Source organism: Amblyomma maculatum, chromosome 10 (assembly GCF_055883805.1).
Source record: "Amblyomma maculatum isolate TAMU_Amacu chromosome 10, ASM5588380v1, whole genome shotgun sequence".
NCBI classification, from domain to species: domain Eukaryota; kingdom Metazoa; phylum Arthropoda; class Arachnida; order Ixodida; family Ixodidae; genus Amblyomma; species Amblyomma maculatum.
In genome coordinates this window covers 109,934,775-109,950,089 of record NC_139353.1, presented here as the reverse complement: position 1 = coordinate 109,950,089, position 15,315 = coordinate 109,934,775, and the positions used below count along the sequence as shown (strand labels likewise).

The window sequence follows — 15,315 nt, the reverse complement described above, 5'->3', positions numbered from 1 at the left end:
TTCTCGCTTTCGCAAAAAGGAGATTGTGCAATAAAATCACCAACTACCACCAAAGGTTCTGGTAGTTGCTTTATAAGGTCTTCTAAATCATTGAGAGCTATATTTCGATGTGGCTCAACATGCACGCAGCAAACTGTGATTATTTTAAATTTGTATCCACTAGCTGCAATATCATTTCTTACAATTTTAGCAACACCACCCGAGAGCCTGCTGACAGGCTCTCGGTCGCGTCAGAAAATTTTATATTGTTTGAGTATGTTTGTATGCTGCGCACCGAGATTGGTTTCCTAAACGCACAGAGCTGCAGGTAAGTATAAAACAAGGATGTCTTTTATATCACTGTAGTTTCTTAAACATCTTCTACAGTTCCACTGGACTAGGAAAGCCCTCTTTATATGAGGAAGGTAGAGAGACTAAGTTTTTTCTGGCCCAGTGATTCGGGCCTTTTCTTTTCTAGTTCGCTCCAAGGAATTCCGTCGCCTGTAAGATGTTGATGGTCCCGGACGATCGTCGTTTGTTGTGTCTATTGCGTCCTCGGACGTGCTGGAGGATTTTGCAGACTGCACAGACCCATTTGTGTTAGATCTCGCCGTTATTGGAGAGACCTTGGGGCCGGCTGACCTAGGGGTCCGCGAAGCCTGCTTTGGGGGTGGTGGAGCAGCCCTAGCTACTTCCACCGGGGACGCAGAGGTCCCTGCCTCAGGAGCATCATGTGTCGCCTGGGCAGGTTCCAAAGACTGCTGTGACGCCGCCCCCTTTTGCGTCACTACAGAATAAGTTGAAGTGTGAGTGGATGCAAGTTTCTTACGTGCTTCCCTGTAAGTTAGGGTTTCTTTGACTTTTAGTGTGATGATATCTTTCTCTTGTTTCCATGTTGGACCGGTGCGTGAATAAGCAGCATGGCTGTCTCACAGTTGATACAAAGATGCATTTCGGATCCACAGTTCTCAGCGGGATGCTCGTGGGAGGCACACTTCAGGCATGTAAGTTGGTCTCGGCAAATCTGAGCCGTGGCCATACGTTTGGCCGCTTGGCACTTGGCACTTGAAACAGCGACGTGGGTTAGGTATGCACCGTTTCAGTTTTATCTTTGTGTACCCTACCTCCACAGCCTCTTGCAGTGTGCTCGATTCAAAGGTAAGGACTATGTACCTGGTCGGTATCTCTTTGTTATCATGTATGATTTTAATTCTGAACACATTGATGCCATTTTGTTCTCTTAGTCTTTCGAGGAGTTCTTCTTAACTTAGGTACTTTAGTTCGTCATCTGAAATTACCCCCTCACCATGTTTAGAGAGCGGTGTTTGGTGTTTGTCTGGGCATTCCCCAAAGCTGGTCATTGCTGAGAGGTTTTCATGCTGGTTATAATACATAATTTCTAAGAGAAGGCCGCCATTCGGAAAGTTTTTGACATTGTATCCTTGGCCTATCGCTTCAGTCAATGTGTTGGTCACAACGATTTGCCTAGCTGTTTTTTGCGGGTCTTCATTGTGCACCACGCGGAAGCGTGGGAATCGGTCTGCATTCTTTAAAAAGAATTTTGCAGTTTCATCAGTCCATCTCCTTTTTCGGGAACGATCATTGGAGAGCAAAGAAGTAGCCATACGGTGAGTTTTTTTTTTGTTCGCCCGGGGTGGCGGCCCCCCACCACGGTGCCCAACGAGGGAACTGGAACTTGCAAAGCAGTCCTGCCCACTCCAGGTGTACACCCCGACTATAACCAAGTATGGCATAACGCAGGGTGGCTAGCCACACAAGGTTAACTCTAGCCCCAGGAAAAGAAGGAAAAAAAATCGAGAAGGGAATAGAATACAGGAGAGTTGTGAGAAAGATGATAGGAAAGCTGTAAGAGGCAGGGGAGAATAGGAAAAGGCGACTGCCGATTTCACCCGGTCGGGTCAGCCCGGAGGTGCCGCCTATAGGAAGCGGGGGCCAAAGTGGTGTGTTCCCTTACAAAAATGGTCGTCAACAGTCTTTAGAATTTGTATTAACACCTTATTGACTCTATCAATATTGTACGTACTTTTAATCTCTATGGAGATGTGTAAATACGAAGTTCATACACGGTTACTTTTGTGTATTTAGATCAGTTCATATAAAGTTAGTACATAGCAAGTTGTTAGGCGACTATACTTCTCTGTATATACACCTGTCAATATACAGCAGGGGCGTAACCAGGGCTATGTTTCGAGGTCAAAACACCTTCCTAAAGTTTTTGAACCCCTTTTTTTTTGCCTTTTTTTGCAATTTTTTTATCGATGCCGTAAAACGCCCTCGACAATTATGTCTGGTTATACCACTCATACACAGCTATTGCAATATATTGAAGCAATTTGGCATGTCAGAAAAAATGTTCAGATCGAAAGTATATAGTCCCAATTAACTGACCGAGTGCATGCTGTTCATTGCAAATCATATTTGAATTACTTTTTTTATTTTTATTATGAGTAACATCTGTTAAAAAAAGAAATGGAAAAAGACAATTGATACGACCAATTTGCAAGAATCATTGATAAAAACGTATAAGTTTATATTTTGAAAAATTTAACTGGTTACAATTTCACTCTTTCTTCATCGCGCATTTCTTCGCCAAGCGTCCGCTCTTGTTAAGGACGCACTGAGTCCTGTTATCGAGCTCGCTCGCACCATTAAAGACTAAAACATCACAAATGGAAGGTAAACGCGGACAGCACGGCGTCAGCCACCGCGCCGCCAACTTTACGATGGCGAATGTGCGCTGTGTGGTGTTGGGTTACATCGCGCGATGCTCTCCAAGAGGCGCACGCCCTGGACGCTCGGATCCACGTAGCCCAGAAGCTGTATGGGCGGGACTTTAGCATTATTTGATGGTATACACACAACTATTGAGTATATGCACATGTTTAGTAAAATACCGAACGAGCTCCCCCCCCCCCCCGCCCCCTTCTCTTTTCACGCGCCGAAATTACTGGAAAATGGAGAGTGCTTTTCCCTGACGAAGACAAAACTTTCACCAGAAAAAAAAAATGAACTTCTCCTTTTTTTTTTCTTTTATAACGACACGATCGGGATTAGAACTGTGCTCCCAGACGCCGTCGAGCCACCCCACTGTTCACGCTACGCCCCTGCCACAACTTATGGAAACAAATCGGCGTCCGCGTCGCCGACATTTTCTAGCGCCGCGCTCAATATGTTAGCAATTGTCTTATTCACTTCTGCGCCACAGCTCTCGGCAAAGCAGCGGCCATACTGTTCCTGACCGCGTGCATCGTATGTTTCGCTCGCGGAGGTTATCCGAGACCACACAGCAGCCTTTGGGCATGTGCGTCAACCGAGCGAGTGCTCTACAGGTTCTACTTTTGTTTGTTATGTTTTTGCTGGAGGTGGTGTCTGGGTGAGGTGCGTGCAAAGGGCAAGGGTAGAGAAGGGAGGCGCGCTAATGGTAAGAAAAGAGAGCGGAAGAGGGAAGGCGCAGAGAAGGGGGCGGTGTGGGCGAACTAGCACACATAACAGCATAGAATGCGCCCGCAGAAACACGTATATTCGCTCTCTGCCTTCGCATCGCGCTCATTCAGCCTGGTGAACTATATCACCGCGCAACCTGCGGTCCGCAGCACTGACCTTGCTCTGTGCATAAATTAAGCGCCCTTACGGCACAATTAACTGCAATTAACATGCAGAACCACGGAATATGAACCAGCTGTAGCTGAACATATTCATCCTTCCGTGTGTTGTGATCCATTAAAAACGTTATGCTAGCTCTAGCTGCAGCCACCCTCTCGAGAGGGTGGTTGCAAGGTGTCTCAAATCCAATGCGCGGGGAGGATGCAAGGAGGCGCTTGACCATCGGAGCGCGCGCCTTCGAACTGGAGGAGGGGGAGCGTCTAGCCGTCCTACGAGCAAAGCACACAGTAGCACGCACGCACGCAAGCACGCATTCTTCACCCCCCCCCTCCTCCTTGAAGTGCGGAAGGTGTGAAAGGAGAAGCGGGCAGGCTTGCCAACGTAGACAGCATGGTATCAAACCTGTGACGGCTTGGAGCTGCCCTCGGCAAATCACAGAGCAGACGTTGCACGCTTTCTTCCTTTAGTTTATTTTTTTAAAGTTTGGTAGCTGCCGATCGAACCAAGGATCGGCAGCTAGGTAGCGCTGGCGATTTGACTGCTACGTTAACATTTACGCGCCCTTCAATCAATCAATCAATCAATCAATCAATCAAATTATCACTCAATCAATCAACCTTATTTTCAAATCCGAGGACGGGGGAGGGGGGGGGGCTCCTCAGCGAGAAAGCAGTTGCACACTGCTTGAGAGTTTACATGGAACACATTACAGGCATAAACATTGCAGGCATAAACATTGCAGGCATTACAGAGATGAACAGCACCAAAAGTAAAAAAAAGGAAAATAGATATGTGTTTACCGAATAACAGCGCAATTTCATTGTAATACCGCAGTGATGTCATCAATACAGCGAAAAGGATGGCTTCAAAGTTTCACAAAATATTCACGAAGCTGTCTCCGAGTAAAAGTAACCAAATCAGCAATCAGTTTTTCGTGTTTAATTAGCATAAATGGATAATGCTCTCAGTCTTGAGAGCTATATCTTTTCTGCCACTGTAAATCTGCATGTGTGTGAGCGGGCGTGTGTGCAAATAACTTATGCGCAGGTACTCAATATGTGTGGCCCCGCATACGGTCAGAACTCAAGTTTTCATTACAATGAGGAACGCAAACACACGATCCATGCAGCGCGCTGTGAAGAAGCGGGCTCGCAACTCCGAGTCTCTGCGTCGCCTCGAATACCAGCCACCCCACAAAACCACCGGAAGAAAAAGAACGAAAGCAAAAGATTGCGTTCGCACAGAACCGGAGCTCGCTCGGCATTCCACGCTTCCCGCCTTTCGTCTGAGCAGCGCGGCGACCTTGGCGCGGCAGCGCGACTAAAAAAACAAACAAAAAATGAGAACTCCACGATACACGCGTGAGCGGACGCCGAGACTACGGCTTGGCTACGGCACCCATGTGTCACGTGATTGCTCTCAGAATTCCTGCAAAAATAGAGGCATGCGTCACGTGATTGTGTCACGTGATCGCGCACCGAAGACCCAGACGACCTGCAAAAAAACTTCTCGGGTAGGCGGCGTTTGGCGACGTCGAGCACGGAAAAAAATACTTCTTTCTGCCAGAAATCTTCAATGTAAGTTGCCAAATGTTTTCAATCCTTTTTTATAAACCCTTGGCGCATACTCACGGAAAATTTTATGTTTCTGAACTGAGCGGTTTTTAACTTACACGCGTTTACCCATTTTTTAATTTGCTGCACACAGCACGACCAATTTGCTAGGAAGATTTTTCATCGTTTAGCCTTTTTAGCACCTAGTTAAGTTCTAAAAAGTGATCCTCGATGGTCCGCGGCCTCTTTCCGATCATTTTGCAACAAAGTTCAGATAGTTAAGGCGTTTGTTTTTGCGGAGTTATTACCAATTATTCAAACGTAAACAACCGCTTTGCCTCGCAGCCATAACTGTCAGCTTCAAATATTGAGAGAGGCCTTGTACTGCGTGAAAGCGATGTAGACGCTACTTTTATCTTCCATCAGATGTGTGCGATCGCTCGCTACCTATCTTTTTTATTTATAGGGTTTCTTTGCTGAGCTATTTGCACATAGAGCCGGTAATTCGAGGTTGATAGGAATTGTCCATAAGCAACGACTTTTGCGCGTAAAATTATACTGTATTTTAAGCTTTCCTTTCGAGTAGGCACAGATTGGGGGGGGGGGGGAGGGAAGGTTGATATATCGTTTTATTCATAACAATTCGCAGACTCCAACACAGTAACAGTTATATTTGTATCCTCAGTAGGTCAGTACGTATTGTTTATTTAAGTCCCAACGGTTTTCTTCGTTTTTTTTTTACGGAGGCGTGGCAAGTTATGTGGGTCAAACTAACAATTGGCTGTGAAGTAAGTGGTTAGAGCTTTCAAACTTAGTCTTCTGTTTTGTTTAATTTCTAAGAACCTTTAAGCTTCACAGAGAAACAGCATATTTTGAAAAGTGAATTTCAACTATGGAAGTTCTTCGTTTATTAATGTTTGACATTGCTGACAAGGGTCAGAATTGAAACAGATGATAGGATCGAGTTTTTTGGTAACTTATGGCATGTGACCTAGAGCTGCTAGGAATTCATTTTCTGAGACAGTTTTTCTTTAGTAGTATAGGGAAAGTAATGGTATGTTATGGATTTGCGAAGCATGGATTTAATGAAGTCTTTCTTTTACTGTGTTTACGGCTTGTTTGGCAATAATGCTTGCAATCCAGCTGATGCAATTGTATTGTCACACTGCTTTTGCAGCAGATTTCATCTGCCATCGAGGGTGTGCTGCCTGAATATGAAGCAGACAGCATCATGAATCTGTTGAGGCAGTTTATTCTATCAGCCATGGGTGCCCTGCCCTAAAGCATCCTTCCTGTAAAGGAGACATTGAATTGGTAAGTATCACATGCTGATGTTTTTTGCATTCATGTGTATGCTTTATAACTGTAAACTTTTTACTGGTTCATGCTTTCTTGCATTTATTGTTTTCTTTTGAGAGTATAAAGGGCGGATGTGTAACAGGCTTCATTAAAGCAAAGCTTGAAACCAGCTCGGTATTGTTATAGGATTCTTGCTGTGTATTTAGCGCAAGACTGACATGTTGGTGAATCTTGCTCATAGTCTGCACTAAAGAAAATTTTTGTGGCCTCTTCAGAGCTTTAAAACAGGAGATATACTTAGCTGTTTCATTGCAGTAGTACCTACTATTTCTAGTTGAGGCAAAATTGAGTAAACCTGCGTTTTAATAGCTCATTGACATAGTTTCATAATATAGCTGACTGCACTGTGCATATGTGTGCATGTTCATGCTGACATTCAGTTACTGTTTATTTAGACTGCCTCAGCATATGTACACATACAGTGATGCTTCACTTGAGCAAAGTTCAAGGGACCTTAGGAAAAAGTTTGTTGAAATGAAAGTTTATTGGACTGAAATAAATGCGTGGAAGATTGTTTCCATTAGCTTCAAGAAATATTCAATTCAGTCGTTCAGTCGTGTCCGACTCTTCATGACCCTATGGAAACTGTCACGCCACGCTTTCCGGTCTCTATCTTCCTAACATCACATAACTTCATCTGCAGTGCCTCGAGGATGCCATCTAACCATTGCGTTCGCTGCCTACCCCTTCTCCGGCGACTCTCAACCTTTCCCAACATCAGATCTTTCTCCAGCGACTCCTCTCTTCTCATCAGATGACCAAAGTAGCTAAGCTTTAACTTTAGAATTTGACCCTCCAATGAGCAGTCAGGGTTTATGGTGGATAATATCGACTGATCTGATCTTCTGGCAGTCCAAGGAACTCTCAAGAGTCTTCGCCAGCACCACAATTCAAGCGCGTCAATTATTCGGCGGTCAGCCTTTTTCACAGTTCAACTCTCGCATCCATACATCACAACTGGAAAGACCATAGCACGAGTTATACGGATCTTGGTTGGCAGACTAATGTCTCCGCTGTTTACTAGGCGGTCAAGGCTAACCATTGCTCTCTTTCCCAGAAGCAGGCGTCTCCTAATTTCATGGCTGCAGTCTCCTTCCGAGGTAATCTTGGAGCCCAAGAAGAGAAAATCTGTCACAGATTTTTAGGTTGTTCAAATCTTATCTGGGCCCATTTATTTGTCATTGCGCTGATTTGCAAGTGAAGAATGCGTAACCTTTTGCAGCACTTTTGAAAGGACTACAGTGGTTTTTAACTCGATTACTGTGCAAGCTCCTGAGAATCTTGCCTATCACAACGGCCTGCTGAGGAGAAAAGGCTCATTTTCTCCAAGCGATCATGGTTAACCAAAATGCACACATTCGCAATTCTTGGAGCTAAAGGGCCTAGTAGGGCTGAAGATCTGGCTTTGACTGGCTATGACTGTACAGCTAATTAAGCGTGCAAAGACAGCTATGGATTCATCTGGTCACAAGCTAGTTTAGACAGCCAATTCACTTTAAAGCTAAATAACGGCCACTTTTCTTCACGCGATAATGAAGAGTGGTTCCTAACATGAAAATATGCTACAAAGAGTGCGGACTGTGCTTTTTTAAGTGCTCAGTATGATTTTGAAGACACAGGATAGCACCGCAGAAAATGTTCGTTGAACTGAAATGAGCAATAACTGACGTTTGTTAAAATGAAGTGTGTTTGCATAGTGTTCAATAGAGCTTCAGTGGGGGGATTTAATAAAGTTCGTACAACTGAATACATCGTCGAAGTGACGTTCGTTCAAGTGGTATTCTGTTTTTCTGTGACTAAATGAGAACATTTACTTTGCTCAAAGCAACATATACACAAATATTTACTTTTTTGCTAGTCACCAAGATTTGCAATGAACTTCCGAACTCATTTTATTCACAACCTAAATAAATGCATCGTTAACCCTAGAGCCAAATAGTTACTAGCAATCACAAAAGTAATATGTTGGTATTTATCTGTTGGAGAACATTTTTTGTTTAATTGTTTTGTGTGTTTTTGAGTTCTGCAAACAAGAGGGGGTTTGTTACTGAAGGGGTGAGCAGCAAGACGAAGGGAAGTATCAGTGTGGCGGCCCTTTTGTGTTTATCAAATAATAATGCATCCTAACATGTAAAACGAATGCCTTTACAGCATGCTAAAAATCTTCTTTTTTAAATTGCAAGTTTGGGTTATGCCTGGATAAACATAGATGGCAGAGAGAGATCTTTCTGCCATGGGGTGTGAACTGTATTTTGTGCAGAAAGTCGGAGGCTGTTGAACATGTGTTTATAGATTGTTGTGATTGGGTTTTTTGGGGGCAATATCCTACAGTGAACTTTGCTCAAAGATGTCCTTTTAAACCCCCATGGAATTTGGTTCTCAGGTGTTGAAAATTACAACAGTGTTTTGTAAGATATGATAAGGCTATTAAGCTTGCATAGCGCATGGAAGCGCCGAATGGCTGTTCGCCATGATGATCTTTATTATCACACCTATCCAAGAGTATAATGAGGGTTTTGTCCAACAGATGATGTTTTGAAAGCTCAGCCATGTGTACCTGTGTTTATCAATGTATTTGAAAAAGTGATCAGTTTGAATGCGATAATTAGAGGTATTGTATCAAAACTAGCTCTCGGCCAGCCTGTAGTGTTTGTGAAAAGGCAACAGTGACAAGAAGGGTGTTTTGCTAGAGCTTTTAAGGCTCTTAAATCTGTGCAGCTCTGCTTTAGTACATGCATTGTCTCCTGTACATGGCTAGTTAAATGATTTCTGTTCATTTTATTACAAAAAGTCATTCTAAATCTTTAGATAAGCTTGCTCACCTCTATTGTTTGTTTGCATTGTGTTCACGCATGCTATAGCTGGAAATGATGCAGTATTAGTTACAAGTAAATAAATAAAAGGAGCAGCAACTACATTTCCTTCGTCCGCACATTTTTAAGAGAAACATACATGGGCTCATTAGATTTTAGTGTTGTTTGGAACTGTGTTTGATAGTGAAAGATCTTCCTGTTATTGCATAGAAATCTTTCAGAAACTTCTGAAATAGTTTGATACCTGGTGGTGTGAAGGTTGACTTCCCAGACAGTAATGTATTCCTATAGTACCGTATGCATGCACAATAGATACACGTAACCCCTTGCATATATCACTGAATCTTCCACTCTAGAAGAGAATTTTGTGCACAAGCATTTTACTGTAGTTTGCCTCTGTGGAGCATTGTATTTCTAATTCTGTGCTGTTTTTATGCTGTTACTTAGCAACATATGAAGTATTCCTTGTTTCTGTTACTTGTGCATTTGACTTTTCCTTTTTTTATTATTCAAAATAACTTTCTTCCTGCTGTTCTGACTAGTGTTCTCGTATGCATATGCAGTCCTCTTGATGCTTCATTGAGCCATATCTGGAGACTCCCTGTTGCCGTGGTCTGTGCCGACAAGTAAAAACTAGGCAACCTGACTTCCGGGACAAGTAGCAGTGGGACGTAGCTGCATGGTTTCTTCAGCATCCATGTGGATTTCTTATAAAAGACAGGTATTTCTTCTATATTTGACTTTCATATGTGATCAAGATTTTACCTTGGTGACAAGCTCTTGAAGGAAAGGATGGACATGAATGGCACTTTCTTGATTTCTTACTCTCGGGAATACACTATTACGACTTGTTAACTGCATATGTAGCAAAAATTATGTGTGACTGCATATTCCAGCAGTAAGCTGCATGATTTTTTAAGGATGAAATAATTTAGCTCCTATTGTCGGTAGCCTACTATTGACGAGCCAAAGCAGGCAATACTAGGTACTAAAAGGTGATAATGCGGGGCCGGGTGGGTTTTAATGAGACAAGCTCTCCACGTTTTAAGCCTTTGTACAGGGCTAGCATGTCTCCCTGAATGTGTCTGGGACACATGCAAGTCTTGTATCCTCAAAAGGACCTTGTCTAAATTTAAATAAAAGTAGCGCCAACCTATTTTGAGTACGACCAGTTCAGCAGTAAGCCCAAAATTGAAGCAAAAAGGCATTCACGTCCTGTGCGATGTCAGTGCACGTTAAAGAGCCCCAGCTCGTCGAACGCTCTGAAGTCCTCCCATACAGCATCTCTCATAGCCTGGGTTGCTTTGAGATGTTAAACCACATAAACCAAACCAGTCATTTTTTACCACCCCATCTGACTTGTCTTTCCACGTATCTCCAAAAGATAGTGCCTACATAAGACTTGCCACTATTCCCGAGATTACCTAGATTATTATGTATTTATGTATTTTATGATTGTGTAATTTTCCTCAGTGGAGCATTGCGTTTCCAATTCTGGGCTTTCCATACTGTCACTCAGGAGCCATATGAAATACTTCTCCTATGTTTCTTTTACTTGTGCATTTGACTTTTCCTTTATTATTCAAAAAATCTTCGTGCTGTTCTGACTAGTGTTCTCATATGTATATGCAGGCCTCTTGTTGCTTCATTCGACCATAACTGGAGACACCCTGTTGCCATGGTCTGTGCCGACAAGTAACAAGGCAACCTGACTTCCGGGACAAGTAGCAGTGGGACATAGCAGCGTAGTTTCTTTAGCATCCATGTGGACTTCTTATAAAAGAAAGGTATTTTAAATTTTGCTTTCATATGTGATAAAGATTTTACCTTGGTGACAAGCTCTTGAAAGGAAAAGATGGGCATGAGTGGCACTTTCTTATTTTCTTACTGTCTGGGAATACACCATTGAAACTTGTTACCTGCATATGCAGCAAAAAGTATGTGTGACTGCATATTGTAGGGCAACTATAATATACTTCATCATTCCCTATTTTTGCTCTTGTATTCACCTAGGTGCTTGGTGTAGCTGGTCTCCTTCAGTAATTACTTAGGTGTGTGTGTTATCTGCTATGGCTAACATAGGCATCACTCAGGAAAAATGGGAGCAAACAGGCATAGTGGCATCACTTGCTGGTAGCATGCACCAAAATGTATGTATACGTACTGATACGTTGCCGCTCAACATGTGTAACTTGACTGAAGATAAAGCGCACGGGAAGACACACACAAGAGAAGAAGACACAGGACACGCGCTAACTCACATCTGGTTTATTTGCACAGTACATAACAATGCACAGTACATAACAATCACATAAAGACAGAGAAAAAATATAAGGAATATTACAAAACATGATCAAGGAATATCACAAAACCCGATCAAGAAAACTGATCTCTGCCTTCCAGAGCCGCACCGACGTATCGCTGACACACCTATCTCCCCCTTTCCCGATATGGAATGCCTCCAAAAGCTCACGCGCTGTCTTATCACGGCCTCTGTTCAGAATCTTAATGTCAGCCAGTCGCGGCCCGCACGCAGTGCAGTTCGCGCAATGCGTTGCCAAATTTGTCTCTCCACTCCTTAAAGCCCGCAAATGATCCCCTGCTCGATCGTTAATACAGCGCCCGGTATGGCCAATGTAGGCCTTCCCACAGGTCAGCGGGATCTCATATACGACCCCCATGCAGCAGTCGACAAACCGCTTAGAATGTTTTTTCTCACAACCGCTCGGTTTTCCAACACGCGAAATGCGTGAGCAAAGCTCCGCCATCTTCTTCGGAGCGGAGAACACCACCGGCATGCCATGTCTGTTCGCCACTTTCTTCACATAGTGCGCAACCTTATGCATATACGGTACCACAACAGGTTTGGCCGTATTTCTCACCGAAACAGTTTTCTTCCCAAAACCAAGCGAGCCATGTTTGGGAAGAAAACTGCTCCGGTGAGAAATACGGCCAAACCTGTTGTGGTACCGTATATGCATAAGGTTGCGCACCACGTGAAGAAAGTGGCGAACAGGCATGGCGTGCTGGTGGTGTTCGCTCCGAAGAAGATGACGGAGCTTTGCTCACGCATTTCGCGTGTTGGAAAATCGAGCGGTTGTGAGAAAAAACATTCTAAGCGGTTTGTCGACTGCTGCATGGGGGTCGTATATGAGATCCCGCTGACCTGTGGGAAGGCCTACATTGGCCAGACCGGGCGCTGTATTAATGATCGAGCAGGGGATCATTTGCGGGCTTTAAGGAGTGGAGGGACAAATTTGGCAGCGCATTGCGCGAACTGCACTGCGTGCGAGCCGCGACTGGCTGACATTAAGATTCTGGGCAGAGGCCGTGATAAGACAGCGCGTGAGCTTTTGGAGGCATTCCATATCGGGAAAAGGGGAGATAGGTGTGTCAGCGATACGTCGGTGCGGCTCTGGAAGGCAGAGATCAGTGTTCTTGATCGGGTATTGTGATATTCCTTGATCATGTTTTGTAGTATTCCTTATATTTTTCTCTGTCTTTATGTGATCGTTATGTACTGCGCATGACCCCTTTTCAGCATATATTTGCTGTTATTGCTGCAAATAAGCCAGATGTGAGTTAGCGCGTGTCCTGTGTCTTCTTCTCTTGTGTGCGTCTTCCCGTGCGCTTTATCTTGTCAAGTTACAATGCACCATCTAGCCCAACTTCAAGTTTTGTTCAACATGTGTATTTGCTTGATGTAGCAAATGGCAGAGGAGAGAGTTTATCTGATGACCAAGCATACTGGCGTGTAAATTTCACTCCTTTGTTTCCTGGGCCCCTATTGTGATAAACTAATGTCGAATGATATAGAGGATCAATAGGAATACAACTAAACACAGCATTAGTCTCTATCTCTTGAGGGTGTTTTGCAGTATAGTTTCTACAGAAAGCGGTTGGAAACCTGTTAGCATATTTTGAGGAAAAAGAGGCATCTTAGTGAAAAGAGATGTGTGTGATGCTAGCACAACGCGTGTGAAATTGGCAGAGAAATTTTGAGCATGTATATTTCTTTTCTAGGTGACACCATGATAAATTTGATATGGCGCTACATCAAACACACAATGTCGTTGCCATCGGAAACCAAGTGTTTCTGTGTCAAGGGTTTGTGCAATAAATGAAGGTATGAATTTGCATGTTTCTTTCACTACACTCACTTTTCACGAAATATTACACGCTTGTGATCAGTGAGTAAAATACACATTATTATTGCACACTTCAAATATAGTTTGCATAACGCAAGATAATACTTTGTATGAACACGATTCTTTAAAATAACGGTGGCCAATTATCGTAACACAGTCGTTACAGTGTATATATACGCTATCAATAGGCTAATCACAGGAGGTATAAATACATTCTATGTAAATACATTCTATTCAATCACGGTGGCCAATTGTCGGAAGGGAGATCATACATAGATCATACGTGTTCTAAAGACTTTCTTTTGATGGTCGATAGCTTCTATGATCATATTGTCTAAAGACATCGCATAAAGTGATCATAGACATTTTTGTAAGGGTTGCCTCCGCCGAGGGGACTTGAAGGTTCTAACACTCGGCATGTGCTCAACTACCAGGATCCCCTTTTCCCCAAAGACGATGATGCCACGCACGGCTAAGCGTGGGTGCTCGGAGTCCGTGGTGCCGCACAGAACACACAAACACCTGCTTTAACAGGTGCCCCCTGCGGTGTATTAGTCTGGTGCGGTATGGATCCCAGACTGATGACGCATATTCAAACTGTCAACGGAGACAGTTTTTAGTGAACAGTAGCTGTAAAGATGATGCTGTGCAATAAGTTTCTGCTTAGATATCCTAAAGTACTGTTAGCTTTGGCCCAAAGTTTTGAAAGTGTCTTTTTACCTATTTCTTCTTATGGTGACGCAAAGGTAACGGTATGATGTGAAGGGTTCTAAAGCATTGTTGTTCATATAATACTTAGGACTCTGTTTTTGTACGAGACATTTTCATAGACTTGCATTTATTTATGTTTATTTGGATGCTACATGTGTTACACCAATCAGATATGGAATTTAGGTCAGTTTAAAGGAATGCAGCGTCTAAACCGTTGGTTATTCTATGAAAAATGACGGAATAGTCTGCAAAAAATCAAGTTTCAGAACTGGTTTGAGTTGGCGGATCATTGATATAAACGAGAAATATTAGTGCGCCAAGCGCTGACGCTTTAGGAACTCTGGAATTTACTGATATGACGGCACATTAGTACCACTAATATACAAATTGAACATGTAAAGTACGGAATGTACGAATTCAATTAGGTGCGTTTGGTTGAATGTTAAGTGTGCTAAGCGTATGCAAGAGTAAGATATGGTGACCTTTATAAAAAGCTTTAGCAGTCTAAGGAAATACAGTCTGTTAGAATTCTTAAGTCCAGCTATGTATGCACGCTGTTAGTAAAGTTCCTAGATATCGCAGCAATATGGTTTACGGAATTCCTGTAATGAAATACTGAAACAACTCTTACATTCGAGATGATTTACTAAATCTGTAAAAGCAATATACTCAATTATTTTACAGGAAACTTATGTGAGAGATATCGGCCGATAGTTTCACGGTTTATGGATATCTCCGAAATTATGATTTGGGTATGATTTTGCCTGTTTTCCAATCACGTTGTAGTGGTTATCGAAAAATAATTGTGTAAAAATGCATTCTAGGATGATGAGGGAATATCCACAACTGTTGATTTAACAATTATATCTGTATTTCATCAGTTTCACAGATAGACCATTAATTTTTGCTCATTTATAACAGCTTTTATGCTTCTCGTATAGAATATGACCGGATTGATAGCACTGTAGTTATTAGGCTGAACAAGTGGGGGAGAATTGAAAATTGGAGAAGATGAAAACGCTTGTGTTAATGCACTAAGAGTACTAGCACAAGCCTTACGATTCATGTTTGCTTTCACAATGCTCCAGAAGCACTTGGGATTACACTTTAGAACATTTGAATGGTAGT

The 15,315-nt window shown here is 42.9% G+C and overlaps 1 long non-coding RNA gene across 2 annotated transcripts; it reads left to right on the top strand.

Annotated features, from left to right (window-relative positions):
• Positions 1-4,757: 4,757 nt before the first annotated feature.
• Positions 4,758-13,465, top strand: LOC146177225 (uncharacterized). Of its 2 annotated transcripts, none has more exons than XR_014701010.1 (5): positions 4,758-5,180; positions 6,337-6,470; positions 9,892-10,049; positions 10,961-11,115; positions 13,352-13,465. It is a non-coding gene; the product is annotated as an uncharacterized LOC146177225 (long non-coding RNA). The 2 variants fall into 2 exon arrangements; XR_014701009.1 differs by having other exon boundaries at positions 4,759-5,180; positions 6,334-6,470.
• The last annotated feature ends 1,850 nt before the right edge of the window (positions 13,466-15,315 follow it).